Source organism: Monodelphis domestica, chromosome 4, assembly GCF_027887165.1.
Source record: "Monodelphis domestica isolate mMonDom1 chromosome 4, mMonDom1.pri, whole genome shotgun sequence".
NCBI lineage: Eukaryota > Metazoa > Chordata > Mammalia > Didelphimorphia > Didelphidae > Monodelphis > Monodelphis domestica.
In genome coordinates this window covers 171,333,774-171,351,122 of record NC_077230.1, presented here as the reverse complement: position 1 = coordinate 171,351,122, position 17,349 = coordinate 171,333,774, and the positions used below count along the sequence as shown (strand labels likewise).

At 37.1% G+C, this 17,349-nt stretch overlaps 1 pseudogene; it reads left to right on the top strand.

The window, feature by feature from the left end:
* The first annotated feature begins 3,799 nt into the window (after window positions 1-3,799).
* LOC130458958 (protein FAM3A-like) lies at window positions 3,800-14,909 on the top strand (annotated as a pseudogene).
* The last annotated feature ends 2,440 nt before the right edge of the window (window positions 14,910-17,349 follow it).

The window sequence follows — 17,349 nt, the reverse complement described above, 5'->3', positions numbered from 1 at the left end:
GTGCTGTGCTCTTATTATCCCCATTTTGCAGATGAGGAAATTGAAGCAAACAAAGTTTAAGTGACTTGCCCAGGGTTACTCTGTATAAATGTCCAAGGGCAGCTTTTAACTCAAGTATCTTCCTGTCTGGAGGCCCATTACTCTGTCTATTGCACCATCTAATTATCTCTTTGAAGGACAGACATATGAAAGAGTCATTAAATTGTTCTGTTTAACTCTAGAAGGTATAACTAGTAGTAATAGATGTAAGTTTCAAAGAAGCAAATTTAGGTTTGGTGTAACGAAAAATAAATCAACAATCTGTCTTTCAAAAATGGAACAAATTTCCTCAGGTGTTGGTGGTCTTTTCCTCACTGGTAGTGTTCAGGAAAAAGTTAACTACTTGTTGCATATTCAAACTCAGGTCTGTACTAGATTATATGGTCTCTGAGATCCATTCCAACTATAAGATTCAATGATCCCTTGTCCTACACAGTATAAATGGGATCTCCTATCAAAGGCAAGTTCCCTGAAATGATCCTATTTGCTGATGACATTGTACTAATTGAAATGAGCCCTGGAACACTCAGTGAAATCCTTGTCAGTGAAGTGACATCAGTGAAATCCATAGTCATTCAAAAGAGATTAGTTTAATTGCCCACAAAGGGGGGAAAAGTGAATGAAAAATGCGTACTCTCCAAGTTATGTCATGTAGTCGGAAAGGCAGAAATGGAGGCAGTCCATCAGTACACAAATCTGGTGGAGGCAGCTAAGTGGCACAGTGGATAGACTGCCAGTCCTTGAGTCAGAAAGGCTCTTTTCCTGAGTTCAAATCTGACCTCAGAGCCTTACTAGCTGTACGATCCAAGGTAAGTCCTTAAACCTGTTTGATTCAATTCCCTCATCTGAAAATGAGCTGGAAAAAGAAATAGCAAACCTCACTTATATCCAAACCACACTAATATCCTTGTCAAGAAAATCTCAAATGGAGTCATGAAGAGTCAAACATGACTGAAAATGACTAAAACCAACATTGATCTTGAATGGGCACTGTAGATGGACAATAAGCTACACTTGAAATCCAGTAGGACTAGGAAATCAGGCTGGGTCTCCTTTGAAAAATTGTGCTTCTCTTTAAATTATTTCAAATTGCTTACTACTTCAAATACCATTTTAATACCAATATTCTTCTACTGATGTTCTAGAATTCATAGAACACAGTGATATCAAAATCCTTTCGATTATTATGTAAAGGAAAGATAATGGTAGGTCTCATGATGGCATAATTAAACTGTATCATATAATAAAACTGTATTCTATGTGGGAAATGACATAATAGATATCAAGGCAATGTATGACCAGAAAAGGAGATAGTTGGGTTACAAAGTCAAAGATAAAGAAGGAGGAGACTAGAGAGACCATCTGCCCTAATGTATATACCTGAGAAAGGATCTTCTCTACAATGCATCCCAAACTTGGTCGTACCACTCTGTGGGATGACCTCTAGTCAGAGGGAAATCATTTTCTTCCAAGGCATTCCATTTTGCTTTTGGGTTGCTTAAGTTCTTAGGATATTCTTTTTTTCCCTTTTATAAAGCCTAAATTTGCCTCTTTATAATACTCTAGCTCCCCACCATTGATTCTAGTTGTGTTTCCTAGGGCTAAGCAGAATTTAATTCAACAAACACAAGATTCTGACACAACAGAAAGTTACTCAAGAAAATCATCTCTCGAGATACATACCACCCCATGGGCAAACCTTATTTGGCTCTTTCCTTCTCACTTTTCCCAAGATAATCAGATTGACCACATAATGATCATGCCGTACTGCCAACTCAATGGTTCTGGTATTGCTTATTTTCATGTGCTGCTTACAAGGCAAGGCAAGTTCAGAGTAGAAGAGAAGGGTGAGTAGTCCTCTGGAGTACCTGGCTTATAACTCATCTTTGCCCACACCATAGGTCAGATGCCTTATACTCATTCCTTAAGGTGATAACAGTAAGCGACACAACCCCCTTTCACTTGAAGTCTCAGTCTCCTGGGGTTTACAGGGTAGGGCTGAAGCCTCCTCATGAGGCAGAGAATAAGCTCTCTGCTGCAAAGGTCTCCGCTTGACAGCTACAGTGAGCTTTTACTATTCAGTTTTCTTCTCTAGGGCCAGTAGTTTCATATAAATAAGTCTGTATGGCCTGTCTCAAAGCTTCCCTGTCCAGTAGTAGCAGAATCTTATCAGTAAACTTTCTTTCCTTCCCTTCTCTCACAGGGCTGAGAGTTGTTAAGAGCTACTTTGATGAGTCCATCTATTCTTTGTACTTTCTGATATCTGCCAAGAGGGATAAACTCATGGCTCTGACACTTTTTTCTCTTTCTATGGTCTAGCCAAGGACTAGACTTAAAGGTCTTATCATGAGTGACTTCCCCTTAACCCCAAACCCTCACCAGCCACAAGCAAGATACTTCAGAACTTCCTACATGCTTCAGCACCTTTTAAATTCTTTCCCCAGGTGATCTTAAAATCAAGTTCCTTCTGCTATGGTGCAGTTGGGGGGAGGGCAGGTGGCACAACTCTACCCTGTGAACCAAACCCCAGGAAGGCATATTGCCCTCTTCTTGAGTCATGGTCCCTGGCTCATTCCTGTTGCCGTTGTCCTAATTTTCTCCTCTTTCCCTGGAAGGGCTCCACTCTGCTTTTTCCACCATGTATTCACCAGTAGTATAAGGCCAAATAATAGACCTCACCATTTAAATCACATGTCACAGAGAGCCCAGGATAACCAACCCCCCCAATCTAGTTGTCATCTGACATTTACCCATGTGGATTTAGAGGTCTCTGGCTCATCTTTAGAAAACCTGCATTCTTTTGGGTCCCTAGCTCATTTCCTTTCCTGGTGTTCAAAAAGTTGTTTGCCCAGAAGAAAAATGATATCCATTAGGTCCTATGGAAAGAAATGTCCTGCCTGAGAAATGCAAATTAAATAGCTCTGGGTACCACCTCACAACCATCAGACTGGCTAATATGACAAAAATGGAAAATGATAAATACTGGAGGGGATGTGGAAAAATCAGGACACTAAACACTGCCAGTGGAGCTGTGAACTGATACCACCATTCTGGAGAACAATCTAGAACCATGCCTAAATGATCATAAAACTACACATACTCTTTGCCCCAGCAATACTACTAGTAGGTCTGTTTTCCAAAGAGATTAAAGATAGGGTAAAGAACCTACTCATATGGATAGTTGCTCTTTTTGTGGTGGCACAGGATTGGAAACTGAAAGGCTTGGCATGGTTTGGGGAATGGCTGAACAAATTATAGAATGTGATCATAATGGAATGCTATTATGCCATAAAAAATGACAAATAAGATAATCATAAAAAATAAGACCTGGAAAGACTTATATGAAGTGATACAAAGCAAAGTGAACAAAAGAAAGACAACTTTGTATATAACAACAACTGTGTGACAACTATTATCAACAAATCAAGTATCCAGGACATCTTCAAGGGACTAGTGACAAAAAAAAATAGTTATTCACTTCCATTGAAGGAAGAAGGAAGTATGAATGCAAACTGAAACATGCTATCCTTTATTTTATTTCTTCTATTAATTTTTCTCTACTGTAAGCAATATGTTTCATTTCACATTAAAAATGAAAACATGTAGTATATGATTATATATATATATAATCTACATCATATTACCTGCCTCCTTAAGGAGGATAGAGGGATGGGAGAGAGAGACAGAACATGGATTACAAAATATTAGAAAATAAATATTAAGAAATTATATCAATATTTCATATGGAAACAAGATTTATTATGTTTTTAATGTCCTCCCTAGCACTCCTAGACAACCATAGTCAACCCCCTCTTAAAGATTCACATTGAACATAACATTAAGGTTGTAAGGAAGGTTTCTGTTTTGCTTTTTTAATGCAACAAAGCATTAATGTTTATAAAACTGAGAGATACAAATTAGATAGTAGTACTTCAGCATTCTCCCTTCATAAAATTATTTCTGTGATAGAACAACTCTGGATAAAGAAGGGTGGAAAAATGTGCAAAGTATTAGATAAGATATAACTACATAAATAATAAAAGGAAATATAAATAAATATGGTGATTGATTTAATTGGTTAATGAAGAAACAGACACAAAGCAGCATCATTTCTAATAGTGAGAACCCTAGTGGATAAAATCTCTATTTGATGAGATTTATACGAATGAATCTTCATTTTTTCTTAAAAATCATTTTACCCTTTTATGACAGTTTTCTATTCACAATGCTGATAAACTAAATTAATATTGGATGATTTTTATCATATCAAGTGTTATAAATTAGGCTTTAAGATGGAAATGTGGTATATAGCAATTATTAGTCAATGCTTTTTTATTAGTCAAGTACTTTTTATCCGATATAATCTATGTAAATGAATTTCTTTTCTGCTGTGTAACAATATAATTGTGAAATATTTTGCAAATACTAAAAAATCTTGATAGAAAAGACTAACATTGTCCTCAAATTGTTTTCTGCTAGTAGTCATGTAAGTCTATTTTATGTGTATATATATATATGTATGTACATGAGCTATAATCTCTTCTGTCATATTTCTCTTGGTGATTAAACACATATTATCAGGAATTTAATTTGAAAACAATAGTAGTTCTTCTGTGGAACAAATGGATGCAAAAATGTCCCTTTATCATTTATTTTCAATTCTTTATTTTTATTTTATTTTACCAAATAACATGTAAAACATTTCTAATATTTTTCAAATATTGAATCTCACATTGTCTTCCTCCCTTCCTTCTCACCCTTAACTCCACCATTAAGATGGAAATCAACCTCATATAGAGTTTACATGTGTAATCTTGTAAAATATTTTTCCATATGAATCCTTCAGAAAAAAGGAACAAAAAATTAAGAAAGTGAAAAATGTTTGCTTTTGTTTGGATTCATTCAAATTTCATCAATTCTTTCTCTGGTAGCAGATGGCAATTTTTATCATGAGTTTTTGGGGATTGTTTTCAATCATTGTATTGCTGAGAATAGTGCTGAGAATAGCTAAGTTATCCTAGTTGTTCATCGTATAGTATTCCTGACATTGTCTACACTGTTCTAGTTGTTATTTTTATTTTGTTTCAACTCATGTAAGTCTTTCCAGGTTTTTCCAAGTTCCTTCTTTTTGTCTTTTCTTATATTATTATTCCATTACAATCATGTACTATAATGTATATTCCCTAGTTAATGGGGATTGCTTGACTTTCCAATTCTTTGCCCTGACAAAAAGAATTGCTTTAAATATTGTTTTTACATATAGGTTTTTCCCCTTTTTTGTTTTTAAATCTCTTTGGGATACAAGCTTAGAAATGGTATTGCTGAGTCAAAAAGGTATGTATTATTTTATAGCTGCTGGGCATAGATCCAAATTGCTCTCCAGAATCATGAATGAATTTACAAATCCTCTGACAAAGCATGTGTCTCAGTTTTCCCACATCCTCTCCAAGTTTTGTCATTTTCCTTTTTGGCATAATAGCCAATAGAGTGGTTTTAATTTACATTTCTCTAATATTGATTTAAATCACTTTTTTCATGACTATAGATAGCTCTAATATCTTTGTCTGAAAATTGCCTGCTCATGTACTTTGACCATTTTTCAATTGGGGAATGACTTGTATTCTTATTTATTTTTTGCTCATTTCTTTATGTACTTGAGAGAAAATTGAAAAAAAATGCTTTGCTCTATTATGATTACTGTGTATTATTCTCCATCCTATTTCCCCTTCTTTCATTTATGTCCACCAGCTCTCCCAATTTGCCCTCTTTTATTTCAGTATTCCCATCTATTCCCTTATCCCTTTGACTTCCTTCTTTCCTTATTAGATACAAAAATTGATTGTGTATGTTCTTCACTCATTGAGATAAGTCCAATGAGAATTAGGTTCACAAGCTTCCCTCACAACCTCCCCAAACTGTATTGTACTCCTCCCCAGTATAAGAACTTTTTATGCCTCTTTTATATGCAGTAATTTATCCCATTCTATTTTTCCTTCTCCCTCCTCTCAACAAATTCCTCTTTTTCATGCCTTAATTTTATTTGCTTGTATTGTCCCATTATATTCAAGTCACATCCTTGTCCTCTTGTCAATGAATAATACTGCTAACTGCCCTAATACCATTTTAAGAATTAAAAGAATCATCTTCCATGTTAATATGTAAACAATTTAACTACTAAATGTCCTTTGAGTTCTCTTCCCTAGATATCTTTTCATGCTTCTTGAATTTTATGTTGAATTGAAAAGTTCAATTTTATATTTCAGAGATATATTTTTGGTTTAGTTCAAGTCATCCCTTTTATAGAGATAAAATTTGTAGAGAATTTTAAGGCTTTCAAAACCAACAAAACCAATGCAACCTAGATCTAAAGCAAACAACAAATTGGAAAAAAAAAATATTTTGGTAAGTGTCCCTGAGAAAGCCTTCATTTCACAAATATCTAGAGAACCTAGTCAAATTAACAAGAATGGAAAGCATTCCCCAGTTAACAAATGGTCAAAGGATATGAACAGTAAATTCTCAGCTGAAGAAATTAAAAGTATCTTTAGTCATATGAAAAAATGTTCCAAATCACTATTAATTGAATAAAGGCAGATTAAACAATGCCGAGGGATCACTTCACATTCTTTAGACTGGCTAATGTGACAAAAAAGGAAAGCGATAAATTCTGGAAGAGATGTGGAAAAATTGAGACACCAATTTCGCTGTTGATGGTGTTATGGATATATATATATATATATATATATATATATATATATATATATATTCATTCTGGAAAGAAATCTGGAACCATGTCCAAAAATTCATAAAACTGTGTATATCCTTTGACCCTGCAATACCACTACCAGGTCTGTATCCCAAAGAGTTGAAATATAGGAGGAACTAACCTACTTGTACAAAAATATTTATAGCAACTCTTTTTGTGATGGCAAAGAACTAGAATCTGACGGGATGTCCATCTTTAGGGAATGGCTGAACAAATTGGTCTATATGCTTATAATGGAACACTTTTGAGCCAAAAGAAGTGACAAACAGGATGATCATGGAAAAAAATACTGGGAAGACTTATATGAAGTGAAGTAAAATGAAGTGAGCAGAAACAGGAGAACATTGTACAGAATAACAATGATGCATAATGATCAACTGTGAAGGACAACACTATTTTCAAAGCAAGGATTCAGGACAACTCCAAGGGACTGATGACAAAAAAGGATATCCACAGACAAAGATGGAACAGATGGAGTCTGAATGCAGATTGAAACATAACATTTCTTCACTTTTTTTCCTCTGAAATTTTTTCATGTAAGCAATGTGTGTCTTGTTTCACAACTGGATGAACATGGAAATGTGTATTATATGATAATATATCTATAAATTATATCATATTACCTGCTTTCTTGAGGAGAGGGAAGTGGGAGGGAAGTAGAGAATATGGACTTCAAAATGTCAGAAAACAAATATTAAAGATTGTATACATGTAATCTAGAAAAAAAAAATTTTAATTTTCAAAGCACTTTAAATCTTATCTCATTTGATCCTGATGCCAACCTTCTGAAGTAGGTGCTATCATTCTTATTTTACATATGGGGAAACTGAGACTCAGAGAAATTAAAGGACTTAACCATGTTCACACAGGAAGTACAGATCTGAGGCAAAACTCACACTCAGATTCACACTAAAAAATTCCTTATTCTTAACATCAACATTCTCTCCATAAGGCTATGTTACATTCACTATAACCCATGAAAAATAGTGTGTCCGTTTCTGCTACTCTGGTAATATGTATGGGAAAAGATGGCAGGCTTACATGATAAGTGCTAGTGGAGCTGCCATGATTTCTTGTATGGGAAAGTGCCAAGCAAGAACTCTCTCATCAAATATTTCCTGAAACTCTTCTTTTGGCTTATGTTTCTTCTTCATGAAAGACCCTCAAATTTCCATGGTCCTCTGATCTCTCATACGTGTCTCCAAGAATATAGGAGGAACATTTAAGGCATTGTAAAGGAAGCAGCTATCATTGACTTATGAATGAATTAATGAACAAACAAATAAATAAAAGTATGTCTTAAATAATTTATTTGGATCAAACATTGTATCCCATCACCAAAACCTTTTATTGTTCTTTGTGTCCAAGTTTTTAATTGGCTCAGCTTTAGTACACTGTCAGCAAGAAAACCCAGCCTTACTTATCCCAAAGATTCTGGTTCTCTTTCCTTTTGTCTAGTGTTAACAAGCAGCCTAAACGAGATGTTGAAGCAGTCCTCCTATACCCTGCCCATAGCTTCTGCTTGTCTATTCCATTGTTCAGCTACATTTGTTCCTCAATGTATTGGTATATAGACATCTGAGATATATGCTTTATTGTGGAACAACTTTTAAGCAATTTCCACTGTGAATTACAGTGTGCTATGCATATTGTTACTCTTCTTTCTGTCATAATCATTAATCTCCACATTATCTGGTTCAACCATTTCATCGGGGCATTTTTCTTCTTCCTCTCCTATTTTTAGCTTAAATCTTTTTTAATCAGATCAAGAAGTCTCCAGTGAAATACGTTCTTTGTCATGCATGTGAGATGTACACTATCCTTAGCAAGAAACACTTCCTAAAACACTATCCAGAAAATCAAAGTATATGTTCTGATGATTTCTATGTGATCAGATTTTTCACTTCTCATTTAATTTTTTTCTTCCAAAATGTAACATTTCAATTAGAAGAGGAAATTAAATTAGCACCATGATATCAAATCCTTCCATTTCTACCCATGATTTCAAAGTTAATAGAGGTACTGTTCAGGTATCTTCCAGAACATAATTTACTCCTCTATGAATTGGTAGAAAAGGTTACTAATGGGCTAGTTTGTCAGCAAATTGTCTAGGATGTCTTTCACTCACAGTTAGAAAGATGACTACATAACTACAGTGCAAGCTTCCACAAATACCTATCTCTGTACCCCTTAGCAGGAAATCAGCAACCAGAGCAATATTCTTTTTCTTTTTTTACTGATAAACATATTTTATTTTAGTTAGTCATATGTAGGATGAAATACTTCTTCTTTAGAGGATCCTTTACTGTTCTTTTCTTATTTTCTTTAACGCACCAATCTCTTTATACTCATTTTGATTCTACTTTGCCTTATCAGACTTTTTCCAGTTTCATGAAATCATTTCTTTAGAACTCAAAAGGATTTTAGAGGTCATCAAAAACAATGCTTCTCATATTACATATGAGGAAACTGAGGCTGAAAGAAGTTAAGTGATTTGTGAAAGGCCTGTGAGACAGTATTTGAAGAACTTTCTGACTTCAAATGATTTTTCTATTGCCCTACATCCTGTGTTTAATCTTGGATTATTCCTTTTTCCATTCAAAGAACTCAAGGCATTTCCTTCAGCTGACTGTTTTCAGAGCTACAGAGATTCCTCTAAAAGCCTCCCTTTTCAGAGGGCTCAGAATTTAAAAAGTGATTCTTAATTTTCCATCAGCGGTTCTTTTTAGTTTTCCTTCCACTGAGCATTATACCTCCTCAAGTATAGAGTGTCTCACCTGAAATCTCATCATAATGTAGATTGGCTCAACTTCATCTTAATAACTTCTCAAGTTTACCACTTCTGTCTGTCACATCATAACCAGCCTCCTCAGGTGAAAAGACCTCAAATCACTAGCTTCTTATGCTTGCATCTCCAACTGGTTTAATTTGTCCCTTGAGAAAAGGCTACTAAGACCCAAGCTGAACGTCTTATGTCCACTCCAAAGCAATTGTTTACACTTAAACCATAATAATGTATCTTCTGCTTGATATTTCTACCATTCCAGTCTCCCAACTAGGATGGGAAAAACCAACATTTCCGAGAACAATAATCCCTTTTAGCTTGGGTCTTCTCAATTCCCTCTGTATCTGTCCTTTGTAAGTAGATGAGTGGTACCCTCCACTCAGTGATGAACTATCTCACACCTGGTCACACTTTTTCTATCACAGTGACTCTGAACTATAGCTTATCATACAAACCCCATTTTATCCCCCTACCACCTGATTCCTCATTCTCAAATCTCTCAACCCTCCCACCTAGTCCTTCCACTATACACTCTGGAATTCTTGTTCCATATACAATAAACTATATTTCTTCTTAAATCTCCCCCTGAAGATACAGCCTTTCTGAATGATCTTTCCAATACTGGCTGCATCTTCACTCATTCTCCTTGGGTCACTGGTCTAGGTAGGGGAATTGAAATATTCTTTTTTTTTTCCACTGCCATTTCAAGGTTCTCCACCTTCCTCCATCACTCAAAGAACTTTCTTCCTTTGAAACTCATGCTATTAATATCTACCACCCAATCAAATTCCTAGTAGCTGTTGTCTACAGACCCCCAAGTTACTTCCCTTCCTTCCTCAATAAACTCAATACTTGGCTTATCTCCTCTCTAACTCCTGCCTCCATACTAGAAGACTTCAACATGTATATTGATTCTCCTTCAAATACCCTAATCATTCAGTTCCTCAAACTACTTGCCTCCCATAATCTAATCCTTCACACCACTTTAGCCACACACAAAGTCAGTTAAATTATTGATCTCACCAATACCCTCAAATATATCCATCCCTCACATATTTAGGAATTCTGAAATCCCCTTATCTGACCATAACGTATTCGCTTTTCAGCTTTCCTTCTCCCTTCCCTATTATAAGCTCTTCATTTGCAAATGTGATCTGCAATCACTTGATCCTTCAGTCTCTCTCAAGCTATCTCCCTCCCCTTCTCCCCATCTTGACTCCTTGGTTGATCAATTCAACTCTACCTTGTCCTTTGAATTCCTATTCCCCTTATATCATCAATTACACCAAACCAACCTCAGGCTTACATCATTGCCACTATTTGTCATCTTCATGTCAACTCATATGTTACTGAATGAAGATGGAGAAAATTAAGCAACCTTTCTAACTAGGCCTAATACAAATTTATATTATGTAATCTCAACTGGACCCCCACTGCTGGTAGGCAACACTGTTATATACTTCCCTTATCAATTCATTCTGTTGACCTCCACAGTGAATTTTCCAGATGTTTTTCTTTTTGCTCTTGACATCTCTTCACCCTATTCTTAGCAGAGAACTTTGCCTGATCTTTTATAGAAGAAATTGAGGTCACTTACTATGAATTCTCTCTTCTCCCCTCTTCTTTATCTTCTATCACTCAGAGAGATTGAGGCAGAAAAGATAGATCTGAGAATCATTAGCATAGAAGTGATCATTAATTCCATAGGAGCTGATGCCACTTTCTCCTCCTTCACTCCTGTCTCACATGATGAAGGGACCTTAATCTTTCTCAAGGTTAACTCTTCAACTTATTCAAGTGATCCCATTCCCCCATCTCCTCCAAGAGATTGTCCCCACTGTCATCCCCACTTTTTCACTTATTTCATTCTCTCCCTGACTACTGGCTCATGTCCTATTGCCTACAAACATGCTCATTTCTCCTGTATTCTTTTTTTTTTAACCCTTAACTTCCACCTTAGAATCAGTAATATGTATTGGTTCCAAGTCAGAAGACCAGTAAGGGCTAAGCAGTGGGGTTAAGTGACTTACCCAGGGTCACATAGCTAGAATGAGACTGAGGCCAGATTTGAACCCAGGACCTTCCAACTCTAGGTCTGGCTCTCAATCCACTAAGCCACTCAGATGCCCCATCTCCCCTATTATGAAAAAAAAAAATCCTCACTTGATCCTTCTACCTTTGCTACCATCCTATACTTCTTCTGCCCTTTGTAGCTAACTTCAATAGGTGCCTCTACTTTCTCTCCTTTTACTCTCTTATTACTAGTTTTTGACCTCATGATTCCACCAAAACTACTCTCTCCAAAATACTAATAATCTCTGTGAACCAGTTATTCTTTATGGCAAGATTATTTATTTTCTAATTAATTTTAGTCTTTTTGACTCCATCCTTTTGTTCAGTATAATTTTTATGGCATTGTGGTCTGAAAAGGACAGATTTAATATTTTTGCTATTCTGCATTTGGCTGTGAGGCTTTTATGTCTTATTCTATGATCAATTTTTATAAAGGTGCCCTGTACAGCTAATAAAAAGGTATATTATAATCTCGTTCAGTTTTTTTTCCAAATATTCATTGAGTCCAACTCTAATGATTTGTTAGTTGCCAAATCCAATAACATTTTTCTTAATTTTAATTCTCCTTCACTTCCCTGTAGTCTTTGATACTGTTGATTACTCTCTTCTCCTTATTATCTTCCTTTCTCTTGGTTTTGAGGACATCACTCTTTGTTGGTTTCCAGATCACGTCTTCTTTGTCTGTTTCACTGGATCCTCCAAATTGTGCCCTCTAATCTTATTTTAGAGTTCTGTTCTGGGACCCCTTCTCTTCTCTTTCTCTACTTCTACAATTGATTATCTCATTAGCTACCGTGTATTACATTATTACTTCTATGCTGATGACTCTCATATCTCTCTTTTCTGCCTCAGTCTCTTTGATGATTTCTAATCTCACATCCCCTCTTGCCTTTCAGACATCTCAAAATGGTTTTTCGGAAGACATCTTAAACTCAGGGTGTTCATAGCAAAATTTATTAATTTCCCTCCTAAACTCTAGACCCCCCTACCTTTCCTGCTACTATAGATGGTAACACTCTGCTCCCAGACCCCCAGACTCTCAGTGTAGGAGTTTTCATGGATTCTTCACTATCTCTCACTCCCCATATCCAAGTCACTGCCAATACATGCTGATTTCACCTTTGCAACATCTGTCAAATATGTCCCCTTTTTTTCTTCTGACACTTCGACCACCCATTCTAATAGGCTCTCATTGCCTTATGTTTGGATGAGGTCCAGCAAAGGAGATAAAGTGGTAATTGGAGGTAAAAGAAGAACCAAAGAGGTAAAATGCTAAGGAAATTAAGAAGAAATTTGCAAATGTGAGTATATAAATAGTATCAATACTGCAAAGAGATAATAGAGAATGAAAATTAAAAGGAGACATTGGATCTAAGCATAAGGAAATCATTATTAATCTCAGAGATTGTTTCAGTATAGTAGTGGTGACAGAACTAGATTACAATGTGTCATATAGTCTTGGAGGACCTAGAAGAATAAAAGTAGAGAGCTCTTTGATAGTGAAGTAGAAGAGAGCTAGGACAATACCCTTAATGGACAGTAGGATCAAGGGAAAATGCTTTAGGATGAGGGACAACTGAATATCCTAATGGTCCCCCAAAAGGAAGCTAATAAAATGAAGGCAAAGATAGCCTTGAAAGAAAGGATGAACTATATACCAAGGTCATTGGGAAAATGTGAGGGATGGAACTAAAAGTGTATGTAGAATAATTAGGTTTGGGAAGGAAGTGAATAAATTCATATTTTGAGATTAGAATGGACAGATTACAAAGCATAGGAGGAAAGTGGGAGAAATCACAATGTAAACAACTCCCTTTAAAATGAATGCTATAGTTTATAGGCCAAATTAATGGCAGGATGCAAAAATAATGGTAGCATGACATTTTTTAAGCCATATACTGGGTGAGCCAGCATCCTAAACCCAACCACCCTATACCTGTTGAGTCAGGTCCATGGCCAGTGCCAGGGCCTCCTGGGCACCCTTTCCTACTCCCACAGGTTTCAGAATCACCACTCTGTCCTCCTGGTTGGGCACACACACACACCCCTCACAGTATATGTGCATGCATGCACAAACCCAAGCCTATAGAACCATGAAGGTGGCAGGCCTCCTGCACACTGTGATGCTGATCTTGACTGCTAGACTCAACTGGATCTTGGGCAGCATTTTCCTGGGTCCCATGGTAGCAGCTTCTTTTGGATCCAACAACTCTTCAGTAGTCCGGAGAATGTAGTGACAACAGATCCCCAGGCCAGGAAGTACCAATGAGTCCTGTCCCAGTCATGTTCTGAACAGCACTTGGCCTTCCAAGTGGTCAGTGGTGCTGCCGACGTCATTGGATCCAAGAACAGATGCTGATGAACAGCATTAAGAACAATGTTGGCGGTGGGCTGAACACTGCTCTGGTGGATGGAGTGAATGGGGAACTCCTTGAGGCGAGATCCTTTGACCTGTGGACTGGAGATGTTAATAATTTGCTGGAGTTCATCTGGCCACTCCATGAGGGGATGTTGGTATTTGTGGCTTCCTATGATGACCCAACCACCAAGATGACGAGACCAGGAACTTTTTCAGGGATTTGCAACACAAAAACTAAGGAACTGGCCTTTCAGGACAGCTGGGTGTTTGTTGGGGCCAAAGGAGGTCAGGACAAGAGCCCCCTTTGAGTAGCATGTGAAGAACAGCAAGAACACCAACAAGTATGAGGGCTGGCCTGAAACCTTGGAGCTTGAAGGCTGCATTCCCCAACGGCATCCAGTGACCTTACCAGCTGCCTCTTTCTCCTGTCTTCCATCCTTGCTGGCCACCTGGGTAGGCCATCTCTGCACTCATGGTCCCTTGAATGAGAGGAGAGAGAGAGTGGGAGCCCCACCTGGTGCCCACTCTTTCAGCATACACACATACCTTTCTCACCCCCTGTCCACATCCCTCCAGCTCTCTTGGAGATTGAATGTAACAGATGGGGCAGGGGTGGGGGGTGGGGAGGGAATAGTTGGGCCCCAGAGAGAGGGGTCCTTTCTTTTAGTCAATCACATTCTGCCCTCCCACCCCATACACACATACCCCAGTGCCAAACCTAATCGAGTTTCTAGTACATCTCCCCAAATTGTCCTCTTCATACCTTTGGCTTAGTCTTCAGCTTTGCTTATGTTCCTCTTGCCCACTATTTCCACAGCAGCCTCTGTGTCCTGAGCACATCCACCCTCTTAGACAGGGGCTCTGATGCCTGGTCCTGCAAGGCCTGAGTGATGATATAACTTTAGAATAGACATTAAGAGCTCTGTACCAGCCCCACATCTCCCAAACCTGTCACTTCCTCTTAGATGCAGAATTAAGGATATATACTATTCTTCATAGTTATTTCAGCATTATCTTTAATAAACTAAATTCCTACTTAAAAATTAAAAAATAAATAAAAAATATACATTGTACTATTTAGACCATTTCTGAATTATTTTGTTAGAATCATAGAGTCTCACTTCAAGAGGTACACTGACAATTTGTAGCTGATTCAGATTAGAATTAGAAAGAGACTAGAAACTAGGTCATTTTAGGAGGGCTCAAGAAATTAGGAATATTTAGAGTGAGGAAGAAAAGATAATGGGGTATAGGTAATAGGACAGGAAATAAACCCATGAATTCAGTGGTATAAGTAGTTCCTAGGAGAGTAAAATTCCTTTACCAATATTATGTCAGCACCTTCTCTGTAATTTATAATATGGGGGAGGGAAAAGGGAATAAGTATTTATATAGCATTTACTATGTGTCAGGCACTTGATTTAGCATATTATCTCATTTGTTTCTCATAACAACCCTACAAGATAGGTGCTGTTATTAGCCATATTTTATAGTTTAGGAAACTTAAGTAAATGGAGGCTAAATGATTTACCCAGGGTGACACAACTTTTGAGTGTCTGAGGCTGGATTTGTTCTCAAGTTTTACTGACTTCAGACACAGAGCTCTATCCTCTATATCACCAGCTCTACATGATATTAGTTTTCTAGAGAACTGAGAAGGTAAGTCAATCCAGGGTAACACAATAAGAGTTAGAAGAAAGAAGAGGAATGTAATGAAGCAGAATCAAAAAGACTTGTCAAGAACATGTATGGGGGAGGCGGGATGAGAGAAAAAGAGCGAGAAGTCAAAGACGACACCTAGATTTTGAGCCTGGATGGCTGAGAGGATTGATGTCATCCATAATAGTAACAGGAAAGTTAAGTAGGGCAACGTTTCCATGGGGGATATTTCTAAGACCTACTGTGGAGAGCTGAAACTGTGGATATTAGGGAACACCTGCTGATCCATATATTTGTGCTCATTCTTTCCTCTTCTGCCCCTCAGCTCAGTGCTCCATGCTTTCCCATTCCCTCACCAAAAAAGAAATCCCAAAAAAATGAAAATAGAAGCAAAAGAGACTGCCACCTGGGTCAGGAAACTGCCCCAGGTGAATTTCTGGCACTTCTGATGAACTTCAGGTCTTTGAGTTGACTGCAGATAACTGTAACTACAGAAAATTAAAATAAGGATAAGGGGTCTCTATCATACATGTTTAGAGCTGGAATTAAACCCATATTTCATGCTTCTGAAGCCAAATATCTATTCATTACAGATATGGTCTTGACAAAGATATAACGGCTTGTGTAAGCATTGATCATGTAGAATCAAGCTTGCTTCGTTGTTCTAGAGTGCAAATAGTGACCAGTGGGTAGAAGTTAAAGCAAGACAAATTTGATGTCACTGACATTTTAGTACTACTCTCTGATTCCTGTTTCTGGAAAAAAAATAAATTGTAAACTATTTAAAGCATAATGGAGAGTTGCATGAAATCCTATTGAGTCAACAAAAATTTATTAAGCAACTACTATGTGCCAGGCAATGTGCTAGGTACTAGAGATGCAAAGAAAGTTTAAAAATCATCCAGATCATCAAGGAATTTGAGACCTAATTAAGGAGACAACAGGCAAACAATAGGTGCAAATAAGATATATATGGGATAAATTAGACATCATATCAGAGGAAAGAAATTAACTTTAAGGTCAATCAGAAAAGAATTCTTGTAAGAGTCAGAGTTTTAGCTGAGACATGAAGCAAGCCAAACAAGCTAAGAGACAGAAATGAGAAGAGAGAGCATGCAATTATCACTCAATCACAGAGCAGTTAATGAAGAGCAATAAAGTGCATGAAAACTGGAAAGAAAAAAAAAGAAATGATCCAGGTTATGAAAGGCTTTAAAAGCTAAACATAGGACTCTATATTTTATCCTGGAGGTCATAGGGAGCCACTAAAGTTTATTGAATTGGGGATGTGGTAGACAGTAACACAAACAGATCTATGCTTAAGTAAGTTCAATTTTATAGCCAAATGGAGGACTGTCTAGAGTGGGGAGAGACTGAAGGCAGGGGGCTCAATCAGAAAGTCATTACAAAAGTCCAGGTATAAGCAAATGAAGATCTGCACCAAAGAAATGTCAGTCAGAAGAGAAAAGAGGAACACTATGAAGGCATAATCAAAAAGACTTAACAACAGATATTGAGGAGGGTGAGAAACAAAGAGGGAGGAGTTAAAGATGACAGCTAAATTTTGAACATGGATGACTGAGAGGCTTGATGTTGTCCATAACTGTAATAGGAAAGTTAAGAAAAAGGCAGAGTGTGTGTGTGTGTGTGTGTGGTGAAATAATAGAA